General features: G+C 42.7%; 1 long non-coding RNA gene across 1 annotated transcript in view; it reads right to left on the reverse strand.

Annotated features, from left to right (window-relative positions):
* Nucleotides 1–15,516, reverse strand: part of LOC116462575 (uncharacterized) — a 52,488-nt gene extending 36,972 nt beyond the window's left edge. The window contains exons 1-2 of the long non-coding RNA XR_004246389.1: nt 15,390–15,516; nt 11,882–12,021 (exon numbers count right to left, since the gene is read on the reverse strand). This is a non-coding gene — a long non-coding RNA (uncharacterized LOC116462575). The remainder of the gene's footprint in view (nt 1–11,881; nt 12,022–15,389) is intronic.
* Between the last annotated feature and the right edge of the window lie 648 nt (nt 15,517–16,164).

Here is a 16,164-nt window from a genome sequence, read left to right on the forward strand (position 1 = left end):
AATGGAACCAATCAGATATAGATGAAGATATGTCAATATCTATAGATACGTAAGAGGAAATTATTATGGGAATTGGCTCATGTGATTATGGAGGGAGAGAAGTCCCATCCTATGCCATATGCAAGCTGGAGAACCAGGGAAACTGGTGGTATAATTCAGCTGGAGTCCAAACGTCTGAGAACCAAGGAAGCTGATGGTATAACTTTCAGGCCAAGGCCGAAGGCCTGAGATTCTAGGAGGCCACTGGCATAAGTCTGAGTTTGAAGGCCCAAGAACCTGGAGTTCTGATGTCCAAGGGCTGGAGAAGATGGATGGCCCACCTCCAGCAGAGAGCATGAATTCACCTTTTCTCTTCCTTTTTGTTCTATTCTGGGTCTCGAAGGATTAAATGGTGCCCACTCATGTGGAGTGAGGTTGGCTCTTCCTCACTCAGTCCACTCATTCAAATACCAGTCTCCTCCAGAAACACCCTCACAGACACCGAAATAATGCTTTACCAGCGGCCTGGTATAATAGTCCATTCTTGCACTGCTATAAAGAAGTACCTGAAACTGGGTAATTTATAAAGAAAGAGGTTTAACTGATTCACAGTTCCGCAGGCTGTACAGGAAGCATAGCTGGAGGTCTCAGAAAACTTTCAATCATGGCAGAAGGTAAATCAAATGCACCTTACATGGCCAGAGGAGGAGTAAGAGAGAGAAGGGGGAGGTGCTACATACTTTAAAATAACCAGATCTCGTGAGAAGGAACACACTCTCATGTGTGCCGCAAGGGGGAAGTCCGCTGCCATGATCCAATCACCTCCCACCAGGTCCCTCCACCAACACTGGGGTGGAGACACAAATCCAAATCATATCACCTGGGTATCCCTTAACCCAGTAAGATCACATCTAAAATTAACCATCACACCTATAGAAAAAACTTTTAAAACATGAATTAGTTGCCGACATTTAAAAACCAGAAATTTCACAGAGAAACAACAGCTGGAGTGTAACTCCAGCAGAATCAAAGCTGGAACGGAGTCAGATTCCCTCTCTAGTGGGGCTGTGTTCTCTCCCAGTCTTCACTACTCCCTACCTTCTTTCGCTTTGTTTAGAGTCTTTGAGGCCCATGTGATCTGCTGGGGTGGCAGGCCTGCCTAACTCTCACTGTTCTGCCTGATTCCTGTGGGGACACTGGGATCTCTGAATTCAGTGACTAAAATCAATTCTAGCTGATTCTGGGGTATTTAAACAAGTCATTGCTGAAACCTTGCAGAGTATGCCTCTATCGTGATACTCAAAGTACCTACAAATGCTCTGAGGACATTGTTAAGATGCAGATTCTAATCCAGTAGGTCTGGTATGGGGCCTGAGAGGCTGTATTTCCATCAAGCCTCCCTGTGATGCTGATGTGCAGACCACATTTTGCAGCAAGGCCCCCTACTTGCCTCCAAATTCTCTTCCATTAGAGTTTTGGAGATTATAGTCAGCCAGGGAGTGTTTTAAAAATATAGCAACACCCAGTCTGCATGCCCAGAGATTTGAATTATTTAGTTTGGGGTGGGCCCAGGGATTGGTATTTTTTTTAATGTCTCAGATTATTCTAATGTGTCTTCAGGATTAAGAACCACTGCACTGGGCCGGGTGCGGTGGCTCATGCCGGTAATCCCAACACTTTGGGAGGAAGAGGCAGGTGGATCACAAGGTCAGGAGATCGAGACCATCCCAGCCAATATGGTGAAACCCCGTCTCTACTAAAAATACAAAAATTAGCTGGGCGTGGTGGTGTGTGCCTGTAATCCCAGCTACTCAGGAGGCTGAGGCAGGAGAATCGCCTGAACCAGGGAGTCAGAGGTTGCAGTGAGCCAAGATTGCACCATTACACTCCAGCCTGGTGACAGAGCGAAACTCCATCTCAAAGAAAAAAAAACAAAAAACAAAAACCACACACACACACACACACAAACAAACTACTGCACTAAGTGGCATTCATTCTCAATATCAAAGTTTAACTTCTAGGCTGAATCTTAGCTTTAATATAAAGACATTAAATTTGTGTTGTTTTCAAAGGATAGACCGTAGTGGTTACTGAGAGAGTTAGTGGGTGCAGAGGGGCCCCTTGGTACCTCAGTTGAGTCCCACTTTCCCAACTAAGTACCTTCAAGCTGCTGCTGCTCAGATTTCTGAGCCAGTTCTGTCACTTCATCAGCTGCCCTTGGCTTTGAACACCCAGGAAAAAAACCTGGTTACATCTCTCACGCCTTGGCTCACTGGCCTGAATTTCTCAACTTCAAAGTGAAAACCTTCTAACAAACTTTTAACACAAGCCTCCGTGTCTCTCTCCAAGGACTCCTGAGGTCTGGCACACCTTTTCAAGTTTATTCACTTCCACCTACATCCCTACAATAATCTAGGAGGGCTCAACAGAGGGACTGGAGGTCAGGAGCAACTACAAAGAGAAAACATCTAGATGAAGTCTATAAGAATAAAAAGAAGTCATTCTTTTAACTGAATAGGGTGAGGATGGCCACTCCTATATCTTAATAGACAAAGCCATATAAAAACAAGGAATTGTGTCTTTGCCCTTAGTTCCCAGTATGGCAATGTCCCATATTTGATACATGCTTGATAAATCCCTGTAAGTTTATTCATGGAGTGGAGTTCCTTCTGTGAGACTGCTTGTTCTGACCAAGTGAAATCAGGTGTGGAAGGAACTACGACTTAACTGCATTTAAGTGAGACTCCCTGAACCTGCTCACAGCCTGGGCCTGGCTGTCCCTATTTCTCCTCGGCTCTCTGAATGCACTTCTTTTAGTGCACTGAGGGAAAGGTACATGCATGACTGTTCCTTCTTGCCCCATCCCTTCTACACATACACGTATCTTTCCTCTTCCCTGGTTTCTAGGTTTGGGCTCCAACTCTTAGTTTGAAGACCATTCGTAAGCATACTTCGTTGAAAAATACAGTGAAAATTATTCCACACATAACATCACTTACACCTATCCACCTCACTTCCTGTAGGATATGGGGCTTTGTTTTCCAGAAACTGCCAAGAATCTACCACCTTGAACCTGTTGACAGGTAGTTGAGGAATGGGATCTTAGAGTCTGTAGGAAAGGAGTATGCCACTCCCTGGACCACTCTGGGCCCAGGACACACCCTCTACACTTCCCCCATGCCCCAAGGCCTTTCAGAAGCTGAGAAACAGCCGGAGGCTTGATAGCTGCCCTATTTAGAGAAAGGCTGGACTCTTCCCACCCCTATCTTCAGAGGAATGGAACTAGAACTTATTATGTCTTGGTGCCTATAAAAACAGGCACGTGACTTTTTTGGTCTCTTAGAACTACTGCCTCAGGGGTGGAGCCAAGATGGCTGAATAGGAACAGCTCTGGTCTACAGCTCCCAGAGTGAGCGACACAGAAGAAGGGTGATTGCTGCATTTCCATCTGACGTACTGGGTTCATCTCACTAGGGAGTGCCAGACAGTGGGTACAGGACAGTGGGTGCAGTGCACCCTGCACGAGCCAAAGCAGGGCGAGGCATTGCCTCACTCGAGAAGTGCAAGGGGTCAGGGAGTTCCCCTTCCTAGTCAAAGAAAGGGGTGACAGATGGCACCTTGAAAATCGGGTCACTTCCACTCTAATACTGTGCTTTTCCAACAGGCTTAAAAAATGGCACACCAGGAGATTATATCCCGCACCTGGCTCAGAGGGTCCTACACCCACGGAGTCTCACTGGTTGCTAGCACAGCAGTCTGAGATCAAACTGCAAGGTGGCAACAAGGCTAGGGGAGGGCCATTGCCCAGGCCTGATTATGTAAACAAAGCAGCCAGGAAGCTCGAACTGGGTGGAGCCCACCACAGCTCAAGGAGGCCTGCCTGCCTCTGTAGGCTCCACCTTTGGGGGCAGGGCACAGACAAACAAAAAGTCAGCAGTAACTTCTGCAGACTTAAATGTCCCTGTGTGACAGCTTTGAAGAGAGTAGTGGTTCTCCCAGCAGGCAGCTGGAGATCAGAGAACAGGCAGACTGCCTCCTCAAGTGGGTCCCTGACCCCCGAGCAGCCTAACTGGGAGGCACCCCCCAGTAGGGGCAGACTGACACCTCATATGGCCGGGTATTCCTCTGAGACAAAACTTCCAGAGGAATGATCAGGCAGCAGCATTTGTGGGTCACCAATATCCGCTATTCTACAGCCACTGCTGTTCTGCAGCCACCACTGCTGACACCCAGGCAGACAGGGTCTGGAGTGGACCTCTAGCAAACTCCAACAGACCTGCAGCTGAGGGTCCTGTCTGTTAGAAGGAAAACTAACAAACAGAAAGGACATCCACACCAAAAACCCATCTGTACATCACCATCATCAAACACCAAAAGTAGATAAAACCACAAAGATGGGGAAAAAACAGAGCAGAAAAACTGGAAACTCTAAAATGCAGAGTGCCTCTCTTCCTCCAAAGGAATGCAGCTCCTCACCAGCAACGGAACAAAGCTGGACGGAGAATGACTTTGACGAGTTGAGAAAGAAGGCTTCAGATGATCAAACTACTCCAAGCTACAGGAGGAAATTCAAACCAATGTCAAAGAAGTCAGAAACTTTGAAAAAAAATTAGACAAATGGATAACTAGAATAACCAATACAGAGAAGTGCTTAAAGGAGCTGATGGAGCTGAAAGCCAAGGCTCGAGAACTACGTGAAGAATGCAGAAGCCTCAGGAGCCGATGTGATCAACTGGAAGAAAGGGTATCAGTGATGGAAGATGAAATGAATGAAATGAAGCGAGAAGGGAAATTTAGAGAAAAAAGAATAAGAAGAAACGAACAAAGCCTCCAAGAAATATGGGACTATGTGAAAAGACCAAATCTACATTTGATTGCTGTACCTGAAAGTGACAGGCAGAATGCAACCAAGTTGGAAAACACTCTGCAGGATATTATCCAGGAGAACTTCCCCAATCTAGCAAGGCAGGCCAACATTCAGATTCAGGAAATACAGAGAATACCACAAAGACACTCCTCGAGAAGAGCAACTCTAAGACACATAATTGTCAGATTCACCAAAGTTGAAATGAAGGAAAAAATGTTAAGGGCGGCCAGAGAGAAAGGTCGGGTGACCCACAAAGGGAAGCCCATCAGACTAACAGCTGATCTCTCGGCAGAAACTCTACAAGCCAGAAGAGAGTGGGGCCAATATTCAACATTCTTAAAGAAAAGAATTTTCAACCCAGAATTTCATATCCAGCCAAACTAAGCTTCATAAGTGAAGGAGAAATAAAATATCTTACAGACAAGCAAATGCTGAGAGATTTTGTCACCACCAGGCCTGCCCTAAAAGAGCTCCTGAAGAAAGCACTAAATAGGGAAAGGAACGACCGGTACCAGCCACTGCAAAAACATGCCAAATTGTAAAGACCATCAAGGCTAGGAAGAAACTGCATCAACGAGCAAAATAACCAGCTAACATCATAATGACAGGACCAAATTCACACATAACAATATTAACTTTAAATGTAAATGGGCTAAATGCTCCAATTAAAAGACACAGACTGGCAAATTGGATAAAGAGTCAAGACCCATCAATGTGCTGTATTCAGGAAACACATCTGATGTGCAGAGACACACACATGCTCAAAATAAAGGGATGGAGGAAGATCTACCAAGCAAATGGAAAACAAAAAAAGGCAGGGGTTGCAATCCTACTCTCTGATAAAACAGACTTTAAACCAACAAAGATCAAAAGAGACAAAGAAGCCATTATATAATGGTAAAGGGATCAATTCAACAAGAAGAGCTAACTATCCTAAATATATATGCACCTAATACAGGAGCACCCAGATTCATAAAGCAAGTCCTTAGTGACCTACAAAGAGACTTAGACTCCCACACAATAATAATGGGAGACTTTAACACCCCACTGTCAACATTAGACACATTAATGAGACAGAAAGCTAACAAGGATATCCAGGAATTGAACTCAGCTCTGCACCAAGCAGACCTAATAGACATCTACAAAACTCTCCATCCCAAATCAACAGAATATACATTTTTTTCAGCACCACACCACATCTAGTCCAAAATTGACCACATAGTTGGAAGTAAAGCACTACTCTGCAAATATAAAAGAACAGAAATTATAACAAACTGTCTCTCAGACCACAGTGCAATCAAACTAGAACTCAGAATTAAGAAACTCACTCAAAACTGCTCAACTACATGGAAACTGAATAACCTGCTCCTGAATGACTACTGGGTACATAACGAAATTAAGGCAGAAATAAAGATGTTCTTTGAAACCAACGAGAACAAAGACACAACATACCAGAATCTCTGGGACACATTCAAAGCAGTGTGTAGAGGGAAATTTATAGCACTAAATGCCCACAAGAGAAAGCAAGAAAGATCCAAAATTGACACCTTAACATCACAATTAAAAGAACTAGAAAAGCAAGAGCAAACACATTCAAAAGCTAGGAGAAGGCAAGAAATAAGTAAAATCAGAGCAGAACGGAAGGAAATAGAGACACAAAAAAACCCTTCAAAAAATTAATGAATCCAGGAGCTGGTTTTTTTAAAAGATCAACAAAATTGATAGACTGCTAGCAAGACTAATAAAGAAGAAAAGAGAGAAGAATCAAATAGATGCAATAAAAAATGATAAAGGGGATATCACCACCGATCCCACAGAAACAGATACTACCATCAGAGAATACTATAAACACCTCTACACAAATAAACTAGGAAATCTAGAAGAAATGGATAAATTCCTTTACACATATACCCTCCCAAGACTAAACCAGGAAGAAGTTGAATCTCTGACTAGACCAATAACAGGCTCTGAAATTGTGGCAATAATCAATAGCTTACCAACCAAAAAAAGTCCAGGACCAGATGGATTCGCAGATGAATTCTACCAGAGGTACAAGGAGGAGCTGGTTCCACTCGTTCTGAAATTATCCAATCAGTAGAAAAAGAGGGGATCCTCCATAACTCATTTTATGAGGCCAGCATCATCCTGATACCAAAGCCTGGCAGAGACACAACCAAAAAAGAGAATTTTATACCAATATTCTTGATGAACATTGATGCAAAAATCCTCAATAAAATACTGGCAAACCAAATCCAGCAGCACATAAAAAAGCTTATCCACCATGATCAAGTGGGCTTCATCCCTGGGACGCAAGGCTGGTTCAACATATGCAAATCAATAAATGTAATCCAGCATATAAACAGAAGCAAAGACAAAAACCACGTGATTATCTCCATAGATGCAGAAAAGGCCTTTGACAAAATTCAACAACGCTTCATGTTAAAAACTCTCAATAAATTAAGCATTGATGGGACATATCTCAAAATAATAAGAGCTATCTATGACAAACCCACAGCCAATATCATACTGAATGGGCAAAAACTGGAAGCATTCTCTTTGAAAACTGGCACAAGACAGGGATGCCCTCTCTCACCACTCCTATTCAACATAGTGTTGGAAGTTCTGGCCAGGGCAATTAGGCAGGAGAAGGAAATAAAGGGTATTCAATTAGGAAAAGAGGAAGTCAAATTGTCCCTGTTTGCAGATGACATGATTGTGTATCTAGAACACCCCATTGTCTCAGCCCAAAATCTCCTTAAGCTGATAAGCAACTTCAGCAAAGTCTCAGGATACAAAATCAATGTACAAAAATCACAAGCATTCTTATACACCAATCACAGACAGAGAGCCAAATCATGAGTGAACTCCCATTCACTATTGCTTCAAAGAGAATAAAATACCTAGGAATCCAACTTACAAGGGATGTGAAGGATCTCTTCAAGGAGAACTACAAACCACTGCTCAATGAAATAAAAGAGGATACAAACAAATGGAAGAACATTCCATGCTCATGGGTTGGAAGAATCAATATTGTGAAAATGGCCATACTGCCCAAGGTAATTTATAGATTCAATGCCATCCCCATCAAGCTACCAATGACTTTCTTCACAGAATTGGAAAAAACTACTTCAAAGTTCATATGGAACCAAAAAAGAGCCTGCATCACCAAGTCAATCCTAAGCCAAAAGAACAAAGCTGGAGGCATCACACTACCTGACTTCAAACTATACTACAAGGCTACAGTAACCAAAACAGCATGGTACTGGTACCAAAACAGACATATAGATCAATGGAACAGAACAGAGCCCTCAGAAATAATGCCACATATCTACAACTATCTGATCTTTGACAAATCTGACAAAAACAAGAAATGATAAGGATTCCCTATTTAATAAATGGTGCTGGGAAAACTGGCTAGCCATATATAGAAAGCTGAAACTGGATCCCTTCCTTACACCTTATACAAAAATTAATTCAAGATGGAGTAAAGACTTACATGTTAGACCTAGAACCATAAAAACCCTAGAAGAAAACCTAGGCATTACCATTCAGGACATAGGCATGGGCAAGGACTTCATGTCTAAAACACCAAAAGCAATGGCAACAAAAGCCAAAATTGACAAATGGGATCTAATTAAACTAAAGAGCTTCTGCACAGCAAAAGAAACTACCATCAGAGTGAACAGGCAACCTACAAAATGGGAGAAAATTTTTGCAATCTACTCATCTGACAAAGGGCTAACATGCAGAATCTACAATGAACTCAAACAAATTTACAAGAAAAAAACAAACAACCCCATCAACAAGTGGGCGATAGATATGAACAGACATTTCTCAAAAGAAGACATTTCTGCAGCCAAAAAAACACATGAAAAAATGCTCATCATCACTGGCCATCAGAGAAATGCAAATCAAAGTCACAATGAGATACCATCTCACACCAGTTAGAATGGCAATCATTAAAAAGTCAGGAAACAACAGGTGCTGGAGAGGATGTGGAGAAATAGGAACACTTTTACACTGTTGGTGGGACTGTAAACTAGTTCAACCATTGTGGAAGTCAGTGTGGCGATTCCTCAGGGATCTAGAACTAGAAATACCTTTTGACCCAGCCATCCCATTACTGGGTATATACTCAAAGGACTATAAATCATGCTGCTATAAAGACACATGCACACGTATGTTTATTGCGGTACTATTCACAATAGCAAAGACTTGGAAACAACCCAAATGTCCAACAATGATAGACTGGATTAAGAATATGTGGTACATATATACCATGGAATACTATGCAGCCATAAGAAATGATGAGTTCATGTCCTTTGTAGGGACATGGATGAAACTGGAAACCATCATTCTCAGTAAACTATCGCAAGAACAAGAAACCAAACACTGCATGTTCTCACTCATAGGTTGGAATTGAACAGTGAGAACACATGGACACAGGAAGGGGAACATCACACTCCGGGGACTGTTGTGGGGTGGGGGGAGGGGGGAGGGACAGCATTAGGAGATATACCTAATGCTAAATGACGAGTTAATGGGTGCAGCACACCAACATGGCACATGGATACATATGTAACAAACCTGCACATTGTGCACATGTACCCTAAAACTTAAAGTATAATAATAATAAAATAAAAATTAAAAAAATTAAATAAATCTTGAAATCTAAAAAAAAACAAAAAAACACTACTGCCTGTTTCCTGATGAAGAAAAGAGGGCAAGATGACTTGGCTCAGTGGGGGAGTTTGCTCTCTCCTCTGAAAGTTTTGTAATATTTCTCTTCCCTCATTTTGTTGTCCAAAATCTTCCATCTCCCAGCTACAATGTTATTATAGAATTCATAAGGCCTGTCTGCTGAGAGAAGTTTAAAAGAATACTCATGTAGAAAGTCCAATAAATGTTTAATAAGCATTGCCACAAGCTAGGAATGGACACTGGAGACAAAGTGGTGAATAAGGTGGCACGGCCCTTGCCCTCTCCCAGCTTACAGTTTAGGGAGGACTAATTTGCATTATTTAGTATACCAGAGCCCATGCAACTGAAGACAATATTGCTTGGAGTGGAATTGAGCAAGAGGCTTCAACTCATTTACAATTATATAGATTTTAACTTTCTGCTTTGACGTTTTCAATTCTCCCTGCCAGTCTTTATACTAAGATTTACTTCTTTCTTCTTGGGATCTTAATTTTGATTCATCAATTAGTCAGCCAGAGTACATCCTCAAATAATTTTTTCAAGATGAAATACATATGAGGTATATTTTTGAAATCTTTGTCTAGAAATGTACTTCTGTTGCCTTAACAGATGAAAAACAATGTGTATAATATTCTTAGTTTATAAATTTTCCCTTCAACATCTTGTAAACACAGCACCATTATTTTTCTGGCATTTACAGTTGCATAAACAAGTTGAAAGTTTGTCTGATTTGTTCATTTGTGGTTAGATTTTTCTGGCTAGATGCATGCAGATTTATTCACTTATCCTTGTAATTCAAGGTTTTGCTAGTTGTTTTTTTTTTTTTTTTTAGAATATTCTTTGGCTGAACCAAGGGGCCCTTCTCATCTATGAATCCAGGAACTTTTTTCTTCCTTGAAAAGTTGTCTTTTTCATCATGATTATCACTTCTGTTCTAACTACTGTAGTTTCTACACTTAACCTTAGCCCAAAGGCTGAGAAGCAATTAACTAACTACGCTAGGGTTTTTTTAATAAAAGAAATCTGCAGTTCTTGGTTGGCTCTCTGTATCCTTTGAATAATACTTTCTTACCCACCATTTCTTTATTCATTTTAACCTATTTCTTTTCCCCTGCTTTTCACTATCTTCTGGAACAACTTCTAGGCTTATCCTCCACATTACTGATTTAAATTCTACCCTGTTAGTACTGCTGTTTATGACTCTGATGCAGATTTAAATTGTGCTACTCCAAGTATTGCTTCCTTGCAGTCCTGTTTTACCACTCCCACTTCCCTTTCTTCTCAACATTTTCATTTTTATGTTGTATCATGTGGTATAGTTGTTGTATTGTTAGCCCTTCACTTCACAATGTTCCCACCTATGGCTTTGTTTCTGTTTCATTAAGGTCATGTATTATTGAGGATGCTATTTTCTAAAAATGTATTTAACTATTTTCTAAAAAATTTATCCTTCCAATAAGTCATTTCTATTATTACACAGTCCCTCTAAGTTGTAGTTCTAAAGGTATCAGAATTATCTGGGGAATGCGTGAGATTGATTTCTGGCCCCCTCCTGAGAGATACTGAGATTCAGCAGGCTACGCTGGCACAGACGGTGCCCAGAACTCAAGCAGTTCCATGGTCCACTGGATTGCAGGTTCCGTTACCTTAGGTCTACGAGACAGATGTGCATAGCATATAGCACAATTCCTGGTTACTCACAGGCAAGCATTACATTGGCTCTGCTGGAAAGACGTATAATTTTTCTCCCCTACTTTCAAGCCTTGATCTTTGACATGCTAAACCAATCAAATACATTAAAAACTCAGATCCCCTGCAAGCATACTACCAGAGATTTTTGTCTCTGCCCTTGTCTACAGTGCTTCATGTGAGGAACCTAAATCAGCAATGCTCTACCACTGTCAGTCCCCAGCTGGGCTCTACCTGAACAAGCATATGTTGAGGTGGAGGAGGCAGCCAGGAGTTCCATGCTCAGCAGGTTACCTCCATCTTGTGTCTCTGAACAAAGCAGAAAAAGAAAGCAGAGAACAGTGTGTGAGATCTTCCACCCCATCTCAGGTGAGTGAATAGAGCTGCCTTATGTTACAAAAGGAAGTGCAGCTAATTTGTGGATATTTTGCTAGATTATTCCCTCCCTTCAATTTGGATCCAGCAGCTATATTAAAAATGCCTCTTTATCAAGTTGGAAGCTAAGAGAGGTAGCTTCCATCAGTTGCTACTAGATAGGTAGCACATTCCATAGTAAAGGAAACTTATCAAGAATAATCCAAAATGGAATATAAGATGCTTTGGAAAGGGGGAAAAAGGGAGGGTAAGAAAATGGACTCTTCTTACCCAGTTGTTCTCACAATTGTGCTCCAATATCCAGGTGGTTTCAGATCATTCCTTTTACTTGCCTTTCTTTTCCTTTCGTCTTGTATATTACAATGGAGCTTTCTCTTATTTCTCCTCCTCCCTTTCCAACCAGACTGTCCCTGGAAGGAAATTTCATGCTCTACTTCCTCTAGTCCGAGAACCTCAGAGCCCTTTGTAAGACTCTATCTTTGCCCCAGGGAACTTACTTAAACCTGCCTCAGCAGCAAGTGCCTTTCCTCGGGTAGATGCAAATACTGCTGCTTTCTATCAAGTTCCTTTCTACCCACACACTTTTCCAATTACCTCCCCGAGCCTCCTTCTCTCCCCCATGCCGCCTGGCTCCTTACACAGCTGTCATCACTTAGGTATATATTTTGTGCTTATCTGACTTATGTTATTGTGTGTTTCCATTATATCTGTCCTATTTCCAGTTATATTGCACACTCATTTGGTCTTCCATCTCCTTTGTCACTTCTCACAGTCTGTTGTGTGTGCCCACACATGGAGGTCCCTCAGATTGAGATGATTACATATTTCCTTTTGCACACACACCCCCAACTATAATGACAGGTCTTTTTCTTCTGCAGTTTCTCTGTTTCTTAACCATTTCTAATTTCCCTGGTACTAGAAGTCAGAAAACCTTTGTTCTTCTCCATTTGTTTCTACTACCCTGTAACTTTATTCGAGTCATTTAACATTGGTGAGATGTGGACTCTAACGTACCTTTGCAGGGTGGGGTGGGGGGTGGGGTGAGGATTATAATGGCTTCCCCTTAGGGTTTCTGGTTGCTACTGCTACTGAGTTCCCACTGGGTTCCTAGGTCAGCTGAGGTTTCAGAACTCCTGATCAGCAATTTTTTTTTGTTGTTTGACATTCCCCTGTTTCTGCGTCACTAGAGTACATATTGACTGAGATGTCTTCCTGCCTTCACAACAGGTGAGCATACCTCTTCAAATAGGAAGCCCTTGGCCTTATAAAAGTCATAAGGAACATTGTCTGCAGGGTGTCTGAGGTCTCTGGAGGCCAGTAATACCTCTTCTGAGCACACTGGTTTAAAGGGCAGGATGGGAAAGGACATCCTGAATGATACAGGCAAAGTCTTTCCATATGGGGAGGAGAAATACAGCCCATGGTTCAAGCTCCCACTTATATCCCCTGCCCAGAACCAAACCATTCCCAAATTCTCAAATTGGTTATAGTACTAAACCCCCAGTGCAGTCATACAATATCTTCTATGGCTGCTATTTCATTGCGAAATATTGTGTACTTAGCCTTTATCCTAGGGTAGCTCAGTGGTGTCAAATTCCTTCCAGTAATAGCATTGGCTTTTCCAGTGCCTGATTCCAAATGAATCATATATGGTCTTATTTCTGAAATTGACATCAACTGATGTTAGGCCCAAGGTTTATATAATAGCTAAGATGTTTATGGACACTATCCCAATATAACCTTCTCTCAAGCCACAGTGTCCTCTCCAATGAGGGTTGAGTTGCAATTCTAGGTGTCTACTGCTGGCTGGAGCCTCACTCAGTTTCTAGACATTCAAATCTAAGTCTTGGCATACTACGTGGTACAAAGTAGGTCCTCAAAAATATCTGTGGAGTAAAGGAATACATAAGCCCCAAGAGGAATCTTGATGAAAACTTATTTTCTAATTTCAGTGTGAAGTATATGGAAAGACTGGTTCTCTCCTCCAGATAGCAAGTGATTAAGAACAGCCAATTCCCTCATTCTCAAGTGTGACTTGGGCTGGAATACAGAGAGGGTTCCAACTTGCAAAGCAGTCTTGTTAACTCGATTCTCCCATTGCAGTTTCCTTTGGTGCCAGCTCCAATTGGCAGTTCCTGGAAGTTCCCAGCAACAGCATCTCCTGATGGTGGTAATTACTATTGGCTGTTCTGGGAATGGCAGCCACTCCTATAAAATCTTCAGTGTCTGTTATGTCCCTGAAGATGCACCATGCAACATTTTCAGCACCATTCCTACAGAGCAGTCCAAAGCTGGAGCACTGCTCTTCGAGCAACTTCCATTTGTGATTGCTCCAAGGCCTCAGCTGCCTTGCTGCTCAAAGTGTGGTCCATGGATTGGAAGCACTGGAATCACTTGAGAGATTGTTAGAAATGCAGGACCTTGGACTACACCCTAGACCTACTGAAACAGAATCTGCATTTAAACAAGATCCCAGGTGTTTCCTATGCACATTAAAGTTCAAGAAACATTTCCCCACTACAGTTCTAATTCAATAGGTCTAGGTCTAGGTTGGGGCCCCAAATTCTGCATTTTTGAACAAGGTCCTAAGTGTTGATGCAGCTAGTCCAGGGACCACCCTTCAAGTAGCAGAGCTTTAGATTCATTAGGGAAGAAAGAGTATGTAAATTCCCCACTCACCACCATCACCACCATCATCACCATCACCTGTGGCTGCTCCCAAAGGCAAGGGACTAATGACCAGTGCTTCCCTTAGCCTACCAGGACACTGTTTTTCAGTCCCAGCTGCACACCAGACAGAATCACCTGGGCAGTTTTTAACAAGACTGACTCCTTGGACCATCACCAGAGTGTCTGGTTTGAATGATGTGTGAAGGAACCCAAATATTGGAATTCTTCAGCAATTCTTCAGGTGATTCTAATGGATGGAAAACTACTGGCCTTGGGTGAGCTCTTAAAATTAGTAAGGGTGCTCTCTGCTTCCCCCTTCCACCAAATTCTCTTACCTCTCTTGCAGGTCTAATCTCTTGTATCTGAAAGATTTTAGCTAAATTCCTAATTCTGCTTCAAGTGCAGCAAGAACACTTGTGTAAATCAATTTCTACCAGTGCCTGGGTAGTATTCTAAGAAAACTCTAACAATGACTTGATGGTGCACTAGACAGATGATTCCCTTTCACAAGCTTCATGAAACTAATTCTGTAAAGTGCCACTCTTTAAACAACTCCAGGAGAAACCCTCGGTCTTCCTGTTTCACACGTTGAGAGGAATTTCCTAAGAGAAAAACATGAGATTCAGCTTTCCTGTATCCTTGAGTTTCATCCTCCATCTCCAAGCTGGTTTATCAATTTTTTCTCACATCACTTCATTATATTTTATATCCTTGTGGTCTCCTCAGGGAATTCCCGCAGGAGTTCCCTGGCTCCTCTCTTCATTCCTGAGGGCAGTGCTGGAGTTAGAGGGTGACAATTAATTACTTCCCTGCTTTTCTGCTCCAAGACCCAAAGCAGTTGACAGGTAGACAAGGGAGGCTGGGGCTGTAAGCTGGGGCCAAGAATGTCTGCTCTATTGCTGATAAAGCTAGATGAAGAGCCCCAGTCTGCACCTAAGATTTCTCACACAGCCCTATTTAACATTTCCCAACGAAATTGCAGGCTCTTCCTTTGCCAAGACGAAGTCCAGTCCCAGGAAACCTCCAGAGACAGAGAAACCTTGCTTCCTGGAAAGTGAGAATGGAAGGGGTTGAACTGCACGTGTCCATTTCTCCATCCCAAACTCACCAATCAGAGAAGCAGGACGAGCAGAAAGGACGTCATCTTCCCAACACACAAAGAGGTGGCGGCAAAATGTCCCGCTGTAGGGCCAAGAGGGGAACTCCAGGAGCGAGACTTACCACCAGGAGGTGGCCATCTTGCTCAGTGCTCCTCGGAAAGCAGGTGGCTGAGCTGCAAATCCTGATTGGCCCTCAGAGATCCGGCAATGAAACAGCCAGCCAATCAGTCTCTCCCCTCAGTGCCACGGCCAAGCCCCTGTGAGGTCGCCCTGAGAGCACCATGAGTCCACTGTCCAGCCTGACAGTGGTTATCAGATGTGATGCACTTAGGGAGGGTTCCTATTTGCAGTAGAAATGTGGAGTGTTTTAAAAGAAATATATTTCTCTGGCACTTACACTCGGCCAATGGCATTCTGTGTGGGCCAATGAAAAGCTGCTGTAATTGAAAGAAGAAGTGCTAGGTGCCAAGCAGTTTTCCAGTAAAATGACTTAACAAGGCGTGGGTTTGTGGTGGGGGGGGATACGCATGGGGAGGGGACGGGGGGCAGAATACAATAAGGACCAGAAGAAGGGACAGACTTTTAAGAAGTCACTGGAAAAGATTGTCTAGCCTAATTTCAGAGAAACAGTAAGAGTCCGAGGCCCTCTCTGCTTTGCTAACTGGAACTGTGGCTGAGGGGAGGAAGGGAGGGAGGGAGACTGGTGCCCACAGAGCGGGGAGGGCTTGAGGTTCACAGTGGATGTATTGCTGACATTAAGCCAAGACCCAGCTAATTGCCTGT

This window comes from Hylobates moloch, unplaced genomic scaffold (genome assembly GCF_009828535.3).
Source record: "Hylobates moloch isolate HMO894 unplaced genomic scaffold, HMol_V3 SCAFFOLD_23, whole genome shotgun sequence".
NCBI lineage: Eukaryota > Metazoa > Chordata > Mammalia > Primates > Hylobatidae > Hylobates > Hylobates moloch.